We start from the raw sequence: 12,293 nt of genomic DNA, 5'->3' as shown, positions 1-12,293 counted from the left end.
TTGGTCTTCATTTGGGACTCAGAAATATACATATTTTACAAGTACTGTGGAAAGATTTAATTCAAGTTATTTTCAGAACTGAGAAATACTGCAATTAGAGGGATAACAGAAATAGCATAATGGGAACATTACAAATGCCCTTAATCTTTCAAAGCCTTGTAGCTAGTATCTACCATCTATGTTCTTATCCCTTTTATAAGTTTCTTCCTTCCAACCATATCCCTAAGAGACCCCTCTAACCTCCGCATTTTGATACCACCTGAGGACAGATCATAAAGATGTGTCTAGTGGCTACTGAGCATCTCTAGAATCTCGGGACATGCTTGTCCATATACTACAAGGCTTTTATCCTTCACTGGATGACCCTCCCTGAGACATTATGGCTCAAATGGGTACTTCAGCACAAGTCACAAGTTCATTTCTTTCTTCTATTACTGACTAATATTGGAGTATTGCCATCTGTAATATGATATTATAAACCTTATTTGCCAGAGATTTTCAGAGGATCATTTGAGTTAAGACATTTTCTTTTTTTAAATAGGCTTCATTTTTAAAGTGGCTTTAGGTTTAAAGAAAAACTGAACAGGCAAAACCGAGTTTCCATATACTCTCGCCCAGTTACTGCCCCCCTCAGTTTTCTCCATTAATAATTGCATTTCCATTGGTGTGGGCCATTTGTAACAACTGGTGAATCAATAATAATAATAATACATTATTATTAATTAAAACCCATGCTTTAAATTTCATTTTTTGGTGTATTGTACATTTCTGTTGGATTTGACAAATACAGTGTCACACATTCAATAGTACAGTATCTTACCCAAGTTTTACTGCCCTAAAAATCTTCTGTGCTCTGTCTCTTCATCCCTCTTCTCCACCCAACCCCTAGAAACCACTGATCTTTTTACTGATTCTCTAGTTTTGCCTTTTTTAGAATGTCTTATAGTTAGAATTATATAAAATGCAACCTTTTTAGACAAGCTTCTTTCATGTAGCAACAGGCATTTAAGATTCTCTATGTCTCTTCAGGACTAGATAGCTCATTTATTTTTTTATTTTTATTTTTTATTTTTTTTATTTTTATTTATTTATGATAGTCACAGAGAGAGAGAGAGAGAGAGAGAGAGGCAGAGACACAGGCAGAGGGAGACGCAGGCTCCATGCAGGGAGCCCGACGTGGGACTCGATCCCGGGTCTCCAGGATCACGCCCTGAGCTGAAGGCAGATGCTAAACCGCTGAGCCACCTGGGCTGCCCCAGCTCATTTATTTTTATTGCTGAAAAATATTCTATTGTCTGGATGTACCACAGTTTGTTTATGATTTCAGGTAGCGAAGGACATCTTTGTTACTTCCAGTTCTAGACAGTTATGAAGAGAACTACTATAAATATTCATGTACAGGTTTTGGTGTAGACATACATTTTCAACTCATATGGGCAAGTACCTCAGAGCATGGTTACTAGATCATATAGTAAGCCACATTTAGCTTTGTAAAAATTGCCAAAATATCTTCCAAGATGGCTGTGCCATTTTGCATTCCCATTAGCAATGAATGGCAGTTACTGTTGCTCTATACCCTTAACAACATTTGGTGTTGTCAGTGTTTTTAATTTTAGATCCTCTAATAGGTATATAGTGGTATCTTGTTGTTTTAATTTGCAATTCCCTAATGACATATAGTATATGCTTATTTTTTTTATCTGTGTATCTTCTTTGGTGAGGTCCAGATCTTTTGCCTATCTTTTAATTGGGTTGCTCGTATTCATAATTGTTAAGTTTAGAAAAGTTTTTTTTTTTTTAAATCAGATGTGTGTTTTGAAAATATTTTCTCCCACTCTATGGCTTGTCTTTTGTTTCTCCTGGGTGTGTCTTCCATAGAGCAGAATTTTTAAATTTTAATGAGATCCAACTTATCAATTTTCTTCTCTCATGGATCATGCTTTTGGTGTTGATTTTAAAAACTCATTTCTAAACCCAAAGTTGCCTAGATATTCTCCTACATTATTTTCTAGAAGTTGTGCATATTACATTTAGCTCTGATTCATTTGGAGTTAATTTTTGTAAATGGTGTAAGGTCTGTGTCCAGACTCATATTTTTGCATGTGGATATCCAGTTATTTTAGCGCCATTTCTTGAAAATATTATCTTTTCTCCATTGAATTGCCTTTGCTCTTTGGTCAAAGATCAGTTGACTAGTTCTGTGGGTCTGTTTCTAGACTCTATGTTCTGTTGCATTGATCTATTTGCCTATCCTGTCACCGTATCACACTGCCTTGATTATTGTAGCTTTACAGGAAGTCTTGAAGCTGAACAATGTCAGTCTTCTGACTTTGTTCTTCCTCAGTATTGTGTTGGCTTTTCTTGGTCTTTTGATTTTCCAGATAAACATTAGAATTAGTTTTTTTAATATCCACAAAATAATTTGGTGGATTTTGATTAGGATTTTCTCCTACCTTAGACCAAGTTAGAAAGAACTGATATTTTAACAATATTAAGTCTTCCTGTCCATGAACATGGAATATCTCTCCATTTATTTAGATCTTGTTTGAGGTACTCATTCAGAGTATTGTTGTTTCTTCACAGAGATCCTATAATATGTTTTGTTAGACTCATACCCAAGTTTTAAATTTTTGAAACTAATGTAAATGGTATTAGGTTTCTAATTTTAAATTTCAGTTGTTCATTGCTGGTACACAGAAAAGCAGTTGTCTTCTGTATTTTAATATACATCCTATAAATTACTATAATTATTATATTACTATAATCACCTATTGTTTCAGAAATATTTTTCTTCATGCAATCTGTGAAAAAGATTTTATTTTGTCCTTACTAATATGTATGCTCTTTACTTCCTTTTCTTATGGTACTAGTTAGAACTTTCAGGATGATATTAAATAGCATTAGTGAGAGAATACATCCCTGCCTCATTCCTGAACTTAGGGTTATAGCTTCTAATTTCTCCAAATATATTACCTATAGCATTTTTTGGTAAATGTTATCCATTTGAGGAACTCTCCTTTTCCTAGTTTGCTGAAAGTTTTTATCATGAATCAGCATTGGAATTTGTCAAATGCATTTTCTGTATTTATCAATATAATCATGTTCTTTTTCTTCTTTAGCCTTTAGGTATGATGGATTGCAGAAATTGATTTCCAACTGTTAGTTAAGGCATATTTTAAATGTAGCTTCACACCCAAGTAACATTCAAAGACTAAGCATTGATATGTGCATTTCCTTGAACAAAAGAGTTATCAGATACAAAGAGTAATAGAACGGATAGTTAGGAGTAAGAGAAAGCCAGAGGAAAGTAGACTTTTGCTCTTGTTGAATGTTTTGCTTCAGGAGTGTTTCTTGCTGTGCACAGAACAAAGATAAGCTTGTTTTATACAAAGGAGCATAGTATCTTTAGTTATGTAATGTCTCTTGAGAAAGGGGAGAAGAAAGACTTCATGTTATATCATTTGATTGATTAGACTTTTATCCTCCTCTTCTTCAGAGTCAGAATTTCAAGACTGGTTCCGGAATTTTAGAATTTTAGATTTTACCAACTAGTAAAACCTAAGGCAAAAAATTGAGGTTTTACCTTGAAGGTTTTAGGACTAATTATGAAGGGCAGCTAAGAATGCAAAGAAAAGACAGCACAGCTCTTGTTCTGCCTACTACTTTAGAAAGGAGAGCCTCAAATGCTTAACTAGGTCTACTTTATATTGTATTCTCCAAACTAGTGGTGGTTATTTAGGTCACATTCAAAATTAAGACTTTAGATCTAAGAAAAGACAATTTGACCATGTATTGCATCCATGATCTCACAAACATACTTTAAATTGTACTTAGAACTATAAGATACAAATGGATAGGAAGCTAAGTTTGCCATCCTTGTAGAGTTGGTAGCCTATTTGAGGAGGCAAACTTTATACCATTGAGGGCTGAACCAGATATTACAGAAAATAAACATTTTAAGGAGTCAGGAAAGTGAAACCAGAGTAGGTTGAAGGAAAAAAGGAAGACTGAGAAATGGAAATTTGATTTGGGCTTGAGGGAAGAGTTAGACTTTGGGTGGAAAAGGTGTCCTGAAAACATAGGAAGGAAAAAAACAACAAAAAGGCAGATTGTGACTATCCTATGCTGCTTTTAAAGTATCCTCCCTCCTATCTCATAGTTTTATTCTTTTGTAGCTCAAATCTCTGCGTCATTCTCTTCTTTTTTTTTCTTTTAGATCGTTGTGACTAACCAAGCTCCTGATTATTGATTCTCATTTTTTCATACACGTTACCACCAAGCTTACCAGCTTACTCTTAGCCCTAACCTTTATCCTCGTTCAGGGTGATTTCAACATACAGATGCACCATCACCCTGGAAACTTGAAACTTTGTTGCAAGTGGTCAACAATATCCTCTTTCTGCCCATCTCAGCCATCAATTCTATGATCACAATTTCTGTTTTTTTCTTTTTTCTTTTTTTTGAGATTTTATTTATTTTTTCATGAGAGAGGCAGAGACATAGGCAGAGGGAGAAGCAGGCTCCCTGCAGGGAAGCTGATACAGGACTCCATCCCAGGACCCTAAAATCATGACCTGAGACAAAGGTTCAACCACTGAGCCACCCAAGTGCCCCCATGATCACAATTTCTAAGTTATAATCTCATCTCACTAACTCCTGCCTTTCAGCTCCCTTGCGGCAGTGTCCTGTATAAAACTTCTCTTTAACTTCATAGCAATCCCTCCTTTCATGGCTTTACTTGACACAGGATGGCTCTTGGATTCTCTCACACAGCTTGGATTCCATGGCTCATCATCATAGTCATAGTCTTAGAAGTCCTTGGCTAGCATCCATTTTTCTGCTTGCATTGGGGAAGCTCAACTTGACTGAAGAAAAAACACAAAACTAAAGAGATTCTTAATCTTAATCTCTCAAAAATTTATAATTATGGATGGCCTGGGTACACTTGCAAAAATGTTGGGAAGAACACCAGGCCAAACTCTACTTAGGGCTTAAGGTAGGCTTGCCCCTTATATTCTCTTATACTATATAGAGGTCCAAATGCCCTGAGTCTAAATATCTGAAGCTATTAATCCAACTAAAAAATGGCTAAATGAAATATGATCTTTCCTTCTGTCTTGGCAAATATACCTTGACAATGACCTGAAAGGCTAGTTTTCAACTGGACTCCTCAGAATTCTGTGGGAGCTGGCAAATGGAGAAAAAAGTCTAGGACTTGCCCCTTTCTCCTTTCAGTACCAGCTCTCTCCCATGTGACAAGGGTCTTGAGCATGTAGGCAACCTAGTGAACATATCCATTTACCTTGCTCATAGCAACTGCCCCTCAGACTCTCCTAGGGCTCAACATACATGCAGTCATAGCCTGATCTCATCTCAAGTGACGGGCATGGGGAAGATGACCAAACAGGACAATGAAGTAGTCTTGAGTCATTTGGACAGTGAATTCTAGGTAGCCAGGTCCCCAAAGCCTAGTTTAGAGGGTCAAGGCAGACTTTGGGTATGCACATCCCTTTAGCACCATGGCTAAGGAATGTGGTTGCCCAGCAAAAAGCCAGAGAAGGGACCCCTAAAATATGAGGTTGAGGGTCAAAGCCCTTTCTGGCAGGGTATAAGGGCTGTATTGGCTCAATAAGGCTCTAAGGAAAAACTTCATCATGTAGGCACAATGAGCTGGGCCAGAGGGAAGGCCTGTATCATGAAAAGATTATGATTGTTAATACCATCTATTACAGCAACACAGCATGAAGCCTGATACTCAAACCCAGTTTTCATTCAGAGAAGAGAGAAGATTTTAAGATTTTAAGCTTGATCTAAGATTCCCAGAAGCTTCTGCAAAAGATAGGGACACAAAAAGCCTTTTTTGGGGGCCCTCACTTACATAGTATGAACCAAAGATAAAAGGGCCATTTGTGATCAGATCTCTTCAGTCTCTCCTACTGCATAGTGCCTTGAAGCTTTGGTAAGTGAGCCCTCCAGTCTATGCAAGGGTGCACCCAGGGGGAGAGACAGTGTCCAGAGGCCCCCTGAGAGACCACAGTGAACAACAGACCGATACTGGTTCTCAGAGGCTAGTGATGACAACTCCATTAAGACGAACTTTGTCAGAGCACTTGGGAAACATCCCCAGGGGCCTTCTGGGCTATTCTGGGGCCATGCTCAATCTTGCAGGGATTTGGATCCCCCAGGAAGTAAGTTATGTGAGAGACCAGAAGCCAGGAGACATTAACAGTACTTCTTACTAGTCTTCAGGTTACAGTGGAGAGGCTGTACAGCCAACAATTTGACACCGGAGGTTTTTGTTTTGTTTTGACACGAGAGATTCTTAAGAATACACATGTTTGGAAAAAGGGATAGTGAAGAAATGAAGTTTGGTTGGCTGGAGGAATTGCCACTTAGAGTAATAGAGCCAGCTAAGTTTGCTCAGGAAAGAGGCGACGTGAACTAGCATTTTGTGATGCATATTTTATTCTAGGCATTTTATATATGAAGTTTAACTGTCTAAATAATCCAGTGAGATAGATATTATTCCTATAATACCAAAGTCTCAATCAGGTCAAGAACTTGCCCAAAGATACACAGTAGACGGAGATATGGTTCCTGAGCAATTTCGTCTCCTCTGTTTTGCTGCTTTCTGTAATTACAGAAGTCCCTTCCCTAAGAGAGTCTCCTGGCATCTTGGCAGCAAAGGTTATTTCATAAAGAAATTCTTGCATTCAGTGTAAATAGCAGCACTCTTCTGACCTTGGCTGTCTCATCTGTTTCATAGTTCTAGATATTAAATTACATTTCATTATGTATATGTCTGAAATAGTATTAGTTCTAGGGGGATATTAGAAGCTGCCACAGAAAGGGCCTTGTGTATTAAATTGGCATGTCAATCTCTAAGAGAATATCATTTTCATGTGGGTCTTTAATAAATAATATTTGAGTGTAAAATAGAATCTAAAGTATACTTTAAGATAGGTAGATAGATAGATAGATAGATAGATAGATAGATAGATGATATCAGAATACTACTTCTATCCCCTCTAGATATTGTCTCCCCTTCTCTCTATTGAACAGCTTCAATGCTGTGCTATCCTGTCTCTGAATCTCATATCTAGCCTCTGTCTCTGCTGCTTTTTTAAGCTCCATAGAAGAAATCTCAAAGCTGGCTTTCTTGACCGCTGCCAGAGGACAAAGATCTGGGTGATCATGGAAAGATAATCACCATTTCTGTTGCTTCAAAGAAGTCTCATCCTTTAGTGTCATGTATATATTAAAAAAAAATACCTGGCAGCTAATTGAATTGTGGGTTTTGATGCCACTTTTATGAAGCTATGTAAATCCAGCGCTAGTTTACCATGGTTGCCACCAATAGAGTGACCCCATTACGCCCATGGGTGAGGAGAGACATGGCTATTACACAGAGCAACTTGGTCATGAAATCCCTTATTTATGATCACATTCAGAAAGCCATGAACCTTTCCCACTTACTATCATATTTTAATTCACTGCCATACTTGTGAGCACACATATAAATCAGTACGCATCCTTAAAAGATAAATCTCACACCAAATCCAGGGCGAACAAGTGCATCCTGTTTTATGGAATCTATGTGACCTGACTGCAAAAAGCATTTTTGATTAATCAGAACTAAGATTTTAATAAAGAAACAGCAGGTGGGCTAACCACAAAATTAAAACTCCCAACCGTCTCAGAGTAATAAAGTCATAAATATAAAAGTGCTCAAAATATCTCATTTGCATCTTTAAATAACGTCCCTGTTTCACAAGGACAGGCACTGGCTTGACCAGCAGAGGGCAGTTTCTTATATATGTTGCCATTTTCTGGTTCAGTCTTGCTGCAGTATCTTTGTCAATCCTTTCACTGCGTAATAGAGCGGGGCCTGTGTGGTAATTAATTGCCATCTGCAGTGTGTTTTTACCAGTGATTTTTACACCCAATTGCTCAATTGCAATATCAAATCAACCGCATTTCAATATAGTCTGGAGAACAAAAATATGCCTTTGGTTTCCTAATCAAGTTTGGTCAATTTAAGGATTCTTTTTTGCAGAAACGATGTCAATTTATCTGTGTGACTGTGGTATAGCCTCCCCGTTAGTAGTTAAAATTTTATGGCTTTTTGAACAGGGCAGATCAAGGTTTGAAATCAGGCTCTGCTGTGGAGTGCCTGTGTTTCCTTATAGTGGTTTTGTTAATTACCCTGGTGACTTAAACTGGGCCTTTTTTTTTTATAGAAAAATGCAAATCATGACCTGATAGCCCAAGGTTGTATTGAGGTTTCAACATCTTAACAATTTATGGAATAAGCGCTTGAAGATTTTCGGCTTACCTGTGTAAGTCACACATATACCCGGAACACAGCCCCCCAGTAAATCTGCCTCAGGAATGTTTGAGCACCATAACCTTGCATTACACTAACTAAACCAGGCAAACAGTCGATAAATATGCGAATCTGTCGTTTTGGTGATTGTAAACATGGCAGAAGGATAATAACAAATGTACTTCATAGTTCATGATATGCTTTTACATGCATTATTCATTCTCCACACCAAGTCTTTAGCTAGGCAGGACAGATAGTAGGACCTTCTTTTCACAGTGAGGAAATCAAGCCTCAGAAAGTTAAGCTATTTGCCCAACATCACATGGTGATGATAGACACAGAGCTTGAACTTCATTCACTCTGATATGCAGTCCAAGGCATTTTCAACACCCATCTTGGCAGAGTCAGGGTATTCTTCTCTCTCAAGTGTCTACCTCTACATGCATAGTCAAGAGAATTAGGCCCAGTTACCTCCCAGTTTCCTTCTAGCTCTGACATACTGAGAAGACCTAGGACCTTTACCATGAAAGGGATGGCTCTAATATCAGTAGAGATTTATCACTGTACTTGTGCTATTCTTGAAAATGAGGCTTTAAGACTTAGAAACACCAAAGAAACCTCTTGGAGGGAAGAGAGGTAAAGAAAAAGATGATGAGGCCCTACTGACCCTGAGTCAGTTAATCATTAGATTGAAAAAAAAAAAAAAAGTCAACTGTTTTTTTTCTTTAATGCCCATTAAACATCACCTCTATCATTCTAAATACCATAATGTAATTCTACCAAATTTCTCTCTAAATCAATAAATTATGACACACCAAATGAACCAGCTGTCCCGCACTGCTATACAAACACTACCCCTAAAAGCAAACCAAATAACCAAATAACATTTACAAGTCATATTAGTAGTATTAATTATAGCAAACATACATAATACATTTTCTATGTGTTAGGACTGTCCTTCATCCTCTAAAGACATAATTTCTTATGATTTTTTTATCTCACAAGGTGGCTACTTTTAATATCCATGGTATGCAGCTGAGTAATTTATAAAAGGCTTCATGTCCATCTCTCTGGTGCCATGTGGTGTGTGTGTGTGTGTGTGGTCTAGGCCACCATCACTTATTTTCTAGTCACTGCAATAGTCTACATATTGGTCTTTTTCTGTCCTTACTCACGGACATATCAGTCTATACAAAGTATCCAGACTGATCTTTTAAAACATAAATGTAATTATGTCATTCTCATGGTTTAACCCTTTATGAGGTTCTCGTTCCACTTACAATGCTAAAAAGACATTTCTGACCACAACTACTATTGTAATTTCATCTTAGCTCATGCCTCTTCCTTCTTCGGTTATAAGGTTTCAAGCACATTGAAATTCTCTCTATAACTTGGCTGGATGAAGAAGGTTCCCACTCCAGGGTTTTTTCCCATGGGGTTTCCTTGCTGGAATGCTTTTCTATCCTTACAGTTGTTATTCCAATGCATATCTGAATTAATGTCATTTCTACATAGAAGCTTTCCTGGGTTACTTAGTCTCAAGTAGATACAATTAATTCTTTCACTGAATACCCTGTGTTTTCATTATACTTAATACAATTAGTAGTTATACACTTATGGACATGTTTATCATTTTGTTTTTTTTTAACAAAGAAAGGGTCTATGTCTGTTTTTTTTTCCACTTTATATCCAAAATTTCACACAGTTCCTTTAAGAGAATAGAAATGAATTTTTTTAAAGATTTCATTTATTTATTCATGGGAGACACAGAGAGAGAGGCAGAGACACAGGCAGGAAGAGAAGCAGGCTCCATGCAGGGAGCCTGATGTGGGACTTGATCCCGGGTCTCCAGGATCAGGCCCTGGGTCAAAGTCAGACACTCAATCACTGAGCCACCCAGGCATCCCTAGAAATGAATTAAATAGTAAAGTCAAGGATTCAACTTATTCATCCTTTCTAAATATGCTTATCCTTTTCTTCCCAATTGCTTTCTCCAAAAATGCAATTCTGTTCTTTAGATGAAATAAAAAAATATAGAACAACATGAAGCCATAATTTAAACAAAACAAGGAACAATAAATAAAAGTTGCACAAGGATAGCATAAGAATAAGGAATTAAATAGATGACTCTCATTCCTGTTATATAAGATTTTCACCCTCATTTTGTTTTTAATACTTGTTCACCAGATGTTAGCAATCCAGATATTCTGGATCTAACTAATAAAGAAATAACAGAAAAATTACTTGGGAAAGTGAACTAGCATCCACCCAAGAATTAAGAAGGTACTCAGGGATGAAATTGAGAAACCACTGGGCCCAGCATTTAATTGGAAGGGCCATATGATGTATGTCATAAAATCATAATTATGTGAATGAGGTAAATGGCGACTAGTTCACTCAATCCCAGAATAATAAACTAGGAGGCACTCTTCCCAACCCACAGCCTTGAAACTTGAAAGAATTACACATTAAACTTAAGGAAAACAAATAAACAAATTTTAAAATAGAAATATGTTTTAGAGAGTTTATATGAACTCATGGATATAAATATTTTGGTGTTTTAAAGGGAATGAGGTCATTGGGTATCTGTCATTTAGTATCTTAATTAAATGGCCTAGATCAAAGGCAGACTTTTTTAAAAAAAACATGTTCATGGCATATATTAAACACATATTTGATGCAATGTGTTAATTTACAACTTACTAGTGTGTAGTATTTTAGTCTATACATTGGTGCCAAATACTTTTTCTTATTTTACTGGAATCATGAAGCCACTTTTTATTTAAGTAGGGCAGATCTACCATTTATTAGGTGACTGCAGGAGTGATTGATCTTCTAGGGCTTATTGCTTCCAATTAATTCTGCCCTTCAGTGTATCAGAGCTTTCATCCTAAGAAGATGACTCCCTATTCTTTGCCCCAGTGACCACCCACTAGACTATTCTTCCAGGCGCTTTATTCTTATCTTACATCGCTTATTCATTTGATTATCAGTAAATATTTACTGAATACCTACTACAAACATACTAGGTGCTGGAGAAATTGGAGGGGAGGGCATAATTACATGATGCCATATCTTGTATGCATGCAAGAAAAACAAAAAATGAGTTATCACTATATAATGTGTGAAGTGCTATAAGAGAGATACATGCAAAAAACATAGGACAACTGAAAACAGAAAGTTTCAGAGAAAATGACATTTGAGTGTAATCTTAAGTGTTCATAGGGAAACACTTGGAAGGTGGGAAGAAAACATTTATGGAAGAGAAGCGATGTGCTTGAACATAATATAATATAATATACATAATATACTTAAGAAATGGAATTCATGGGGCACCTGGGTGGCTCAGTCTGTTGGGTGTCTGGCTTTTGATTTTGGCTCAGGTCATGATTTCAGGGTCATGGGATTGAGCCCTGTGTTGGGCTCCAGGTTCAGCAGGGAGTCTGCTTGAGATTCCCTCTCTCTGTCTCTCCCCTCCCCATGCTCATTCACTCTCTCTCTCTTTCTCTTTACCTGTCTCTCAAATCTTTAAATAAATGGAATTCACTTATGGGGGAAATGCCTGAAGGGAGAGGTAAGCCTCAGTTTAAGAAGTCATACTTAGAAGATGAAACTCTGTACCGAAGGAATAGAGACTGGGGCCACTAAGAGAAAAGCCTTCACTAGATTTTGAGAGAAAGATGGAGGATAGTTAAGCCTTCTGACTCCTAACTTGTTCAGCTGGATGGATTGTGGTGTCATACTTTGAGAAGGGAAGCACAGGAGGGGGCTCAGTTGAAAGTGTGCATATGTGCTTGTGAGGGAGAAAGTGTATGATGATGAATTCACCTTTGGACATGCTAGTTTTAAATACCTGTGCATTGGGCAGCCCTGGTGGCCCAGCAGTTTAGCGCCACCTTCAGCCCAGGGTGTGATCCTGGAGACCCAGGATCGAGTCCCACATCGGGCTCCCTGCATGGAGCCTACT

The sequence above is a fragment of the Canis lupus genome, chromosome 4 (assembly GCF_003254725.2).
Source record: "Canis lupus dingo isolate Sandy chromosome 4, ASM325472v2, whole genome shotgun sequence".
Lineage (NCBI taxonomy): Eukaryota > Metazoa > Chordata > Mammalia > Carnivora > Canidae > Canis > Canis lupus.
This window is presented reverse-complemented; position numbering follows the sequence as displayed.